Genomic DNA, 5,000 nt, shown 5'->3' with positions numbered 1-5,000 from the left:
ATCAGTATCAAAGCAGTTATCAGTTTCAAAAGCCTTCCCCTCTCTCGGTCTCCGTCTGTCTGTCCGCTTCTCTCTCTCTCTCTCTCTCTCTCTCTCTCTCTCTCTCTCTCTCTCTCTCTCTCTCTCTCTCTCTCTCCCCGTAGGTTTTTGATCGCCCACTAACACAAAGACCAGAAAGAACAAAGAGAAAAGGGGCAAATCCTGATTAAAGGTACACAATAACGAACGCGGAAAATTGCTTACCTTTTCATCCCTTCGAAATACTGGTAGTCAAAGGACAGGGATTGACCTCGTACCCGAGAGAGAGAGAGAGAGAGAGAGAGAGAGAGAGAGAGAGAGAGAGAGAGAGAGAGAGAGAGAGAGAGAGAGAGAGAGAGTTGGAACTGGTATCTAGACTGATACTGATTTGAGAGAGAGAGAGTGGGAAGGGGGAAGTTGGAACTGATAGCCGGTATGATACTGATTTGAGAGAGAGAGAGAGAGAGAGAGAGAGAGAGAGAGTGAAAGTTGGAATCGATAGTAGGCCTAATACTGATATGAGAGAGAGAGAGAGGGGGGGGGAAGTTGGAATTGATAGCAGGTCTGATAATGATGAGAGAGAGAGAGAGAGAGAGAGAGAGAGAGAGAGAGAGAGAGAGAGAGGGTGGGAAGGGGAAGTTGGAATTGATAGCAGGTCTGATACTGATTTGAGAGAGAGAGAGAGAGAGAGAGAGAGAGAGAGAGAGAGAGAGAGAGAGAGAGAGAGAAGCAAGTAGTTCTTGTGAAATACTGGAAATTCTGATAAATCATGCTTATATGCCCTCATATCTAAGAGAGAGAGAGAGAGAGAGAGAGAGAGAGAGAGAGAGAGAGAGAGAGAGAGAGAGAGAATCTCACTGTGAAACTCTATCACAGAAATCTCAGCCTTCACTCAATTTACAAAATTATTATTCAAATCAGTTTTATGAAAATCATTTTAATTCAGTTGGGAAGATATATATATATATATATATATATATATATATATATATATATATATATATATATATATATATATATATATATATATATATATATGAAGAATTATTTCCAATCACTTAAACATCTTCAGTAAGATTCTGAACAACCTCGCATTCAACCACACACAAATACAACATTTACAATCCCCTGTATCTTAACCAGACAACCTTGAATGTTAAAACCGAATGTTAAACCGAAGGTTAAACGTGCACATACAAACGCTCCCTGTATTTGGAAGCATAACGACCAAGTGCAGATTACAAAATAAATCACAAACGAACGACAGTGGTCGTCACAAAGTATCGCAACGTGATGTTGCTCAATTAACGATTTCAATTATCGCCCAGTACACGAGAGAGTGATCAGCGACCATCTATCAGTGATGAGAGAGAGAGAGAGAGAGAGAGAGAGAGAGAGAGAGAGAGAGAGAGAGAGAGAGAGAGTAATTTTGTTTCCAAAACAGCCTGGGAGAGGAAGGGGGCATCCCCTCTTTAGACCACAAAACCTTGATAGAGAATGTAGCAAAGAGAGAGAGAGAGAGAGAGAGAGAGAGAGAGAGAGAGAGAGAGAGAGAGAGAGAGTGGGGATAATCTTGTTTCCAAAACAACTTGGAAGAGAAAAAGAAGCTCCATAGAAAGTATAGCAAACAGATGAGAGAGAGAGAGAGAGAGAGAGAGAGAGAGAGAGAGAGAGAGAGAGAGAGAGAGAGAGAGAGAGGGTGGGAGGGTAGGGATAATTTTATTTCCAAAACAACTTGAAAGAAAAAGAGAAGCTGCCAGAGAAAATATAGCAAACAGAGAGAGAGAGAGAGAGAGAGAGAGAGAGAGAGAGAGAGAGAGAGAGAGAGAGAGAGAGAAGCGTCCATATAAAACACAGGAAATAGATATGAAACGCTGTTAATCGTTTCCTACTCTCTGACACTTACGATGAAATATGATGCTGATGCTTTTGTGCCGTTTGCTCGGAATTAGATGTATTGAGAAATTAAGACAAATGAGCCTTTGAATACCTGGATATTAACGCGAGTGGAAGCTTTAGATTTCTTTTGTGTTTGGTGGAAACTTACGTACGTACTAATGTCTTTATAATGTACGTGTCTTAATAATGTATAATCGTTCTCTGCGAAAGAACGTGAAGCTTTTTTGCCTCATTAGAAGTTGTACTAACTGTTAGCTGTGTAGTACTTCTAATATGACAAGTGTTTATAACAACAACAAAATAATAAAAGATTGACTGATTACAAAGTCAGTTTTGTGAGCTCATAAAATTAGAATAAGCGAAAATTAACTTTCAAACTTTTTTTTTAATTTTGACCAAGAACATATGTAATTATTTTGTTCAAAATGACCGTAGATTTATTCCAATAATTTCTTCTGCATCCATACTTTAAAATTCTTTCACACATGGAGTAGAAAGCACAAAGATATTGATTATTTAAAGAAAGCAGAGAACAGAAGTCGCAAAGACATTAATTTCCTAAAGAAAGCAGAGAACAGAAGTCACAATGGCACTGACTTTCTAAAGAAAGTAGAGAACAGAAGAAAAAATGACACTGATTTTCTAAAGAAAGCAGGGAACAGAAGCCACAAAGACAATGATTTTCTAAAGAAAGCATATGATAGAAGCCACAAAGACACTGACTTTCTAAAGAAAGCAGAGAATAGAAAGCACAAAGACAATTCTCAGCGAAAATAACCCGTGAAATTCATGTAACTGACAAGGAAGCATCGGAAAGTATACGAGGAGAAACAAATTGCCCTGACGGGCAATTGACAACAGGCTACAGCCAAGAGGTTTCGTGAAAGCCTGTGTCAGATTGACAGATTGAGACAGGCGAGAGAGAGAGAGAGAGAGAGAGAGAGAGAGAGAGAGAGAGAGAGAGAGAGAGAGAGAGAGAGAGAGAGAGAGAGAACATTATTCGTGTGGAGGGTGGGAAGAAACAGCTGTTTTCAAAAAGATCTTACTGGAAGAAACAACTGTTTTCAAAAAGATCTTACTATGTTATTAAATCTATCACAATACGTATGAAAACAAACAGCAGCTTTGCTGTAAATTTTCAAAGAAAAACAACCATTTCGTTCTATTTTCTAATTCTGGGGAGGAGAAACAACAGACGTCTTGGGAGAAGAGAAACAACATTATTCGTCTGGATTACAGTCAGAAGCAGTTGTCTCCAAAAAAATGCTGTCATAGTATTAAATTAATTACAATGCAAACAACCTAGTTGTAAAATGTCAAAGAAAAACAACAATTTCATTCTATTTTCTAATTCAGAAGAGGAAGAAAATAAGCTGTTTTGACAGGGGAAGAAACAACATTCGCGTGGCTTGCAGGCAGAAGCAGTAATCTTCAATAAAATGTCACTAAAATTATTACAATACAAGCAACAACCTGGTTGTAAACTGCCATAGAAAAAACAACCATTTAATTCTACTTTCATATTCAATTTCGTATAAATTCTAAGCAAAAGTACCACGAAATTACAAACGAAGATATACGAATGATTTTAAGCCAAGGTCCACAGGACACAACCAACTCACGCTCCAACCGGCAACTCGATAATTCAGAAGCAAATGTAGTTTTTAATGACGCACTTAGAACTTCTTATGGACCCGGGACTTATGATTACTGCTTCTGATTCACGGGATAAATTAAGGTTTTATGCGAAAGTCGATAGATTTTCGGGCGCGCACGAATTCCATCGTGACTTACGCTTGTTTCGTGCTGAGGGTATCTATTGATAGGAGGAAGCCGCGTCACATTTTATGTTCGGTGCGTTACGTTATGCGTTATACATGAAAGTAGTGTATCTGTTCTTTATGTTAGGCTTCGGGGAGAGAGAGAGAGAGAGAGAGAGAGAGAGAGAGAGAGAGAGAGAGAGAGAGAGAGAGAGAGTAGCATATCTACTCTTTATAATAAGCTCTAAAGAGAGCGAGAGAGTAGTTTACATACTCTTTATCATGAGCTTCAGAGAGAGAGAGAGAGAGAGAGAGAGAGAGAGAGAGAGAGAGAGAGAGAGAGAGAGAGAGAGAAATGCATTTCTGCTCTTCATAATAAAAGGCTTCAAACAGAGAGAGAGAGAGAGAATTGCATTTCTGCTCTTTATAATAAAAGGCTTCAAACAGAGAGAGAGAGAGAGAGAGAGAGAGAGAGAGAGAGAGAGAGAGAGAGAGAGAGAGAATTGCATCTCTGCTCTTCATAATAAAAGGCTTCAAACAGAGAGAGAGAGAGAGAGAGAGAGAGAGAGAGAGAGAGAGAGAGAGAGAGAGAGAGAGAGAGAGAGAGAGAGAGAGAGAGAGATAAGTACTTGACCGACTTATTGCTAAGCTACCTACATCAAGGCAGTGAAGATAAAATATAAATATAAATATTAATTTCTTGGTTATCACTCCAAGACCACACACACACACACAAAATAGATCTTTTTACCCTCACCCAGACCATCTTAAAATTCCTGGCATTTCCCTGGTATCACGAAGAAGCATATGGAAATTTTTATGTCACCTTAAAGTAGCTATTCTTTTTTTATTCAAATTCTGGTGAATGTTTCTTTAGATTACGGTTCGCCTTGGGAGGTCTTGAAAAATGATAAGGACTTTTACTGGATTTCCTAAAAGCCAAAATCTGAATAGTTATGGAAATTGTTTATTATCTGTAGGTGAATGGAACAATTAGATACTTTACATATTTTCGTTAAGTTCATTCAGTCTAAAATCGCTGATTTTCGTTCAATGTTTCCAAGATTAAGCTTACGATTTATATTACAATTAATTATTTCTGTAAAACTTAATCATATCCGAGGTACTTAGTAGAAAAGAATTACAGTTTTCTAATATGATTCTACTAATACCTTTACGATATATTGCCCCAAGCAGATTAAAATCTTAAGCCAAGGTCAGTTTTTAAACATTCGTATAAAAGCATCCTGAGAAAAAAAATAAATGAATAAAAAAAATAAAATAAAATAATTAAGCGTTGGACTGTAAACATACACATCGAAT

Source organism: Macrobrachium rosenbergii, chromosome 22, assembly GCF_040412425.1.
Source record: "Macrobrachium rosenbergii isolate ZJJX-2024 chromosome 22, ASM4041242v1, whole genome shotgun sequence".
NCBI classification, from domain to species: domain Eukaryota; kingdom Metazoa; phylum Arthropoda; class Malacostraca; order Decapoda; family Palaemonidae; genus Macrobrachium; species Macrobrachium rosenbergii.
Note: the sequence above shows the minus strand (reverse complement) of the source record.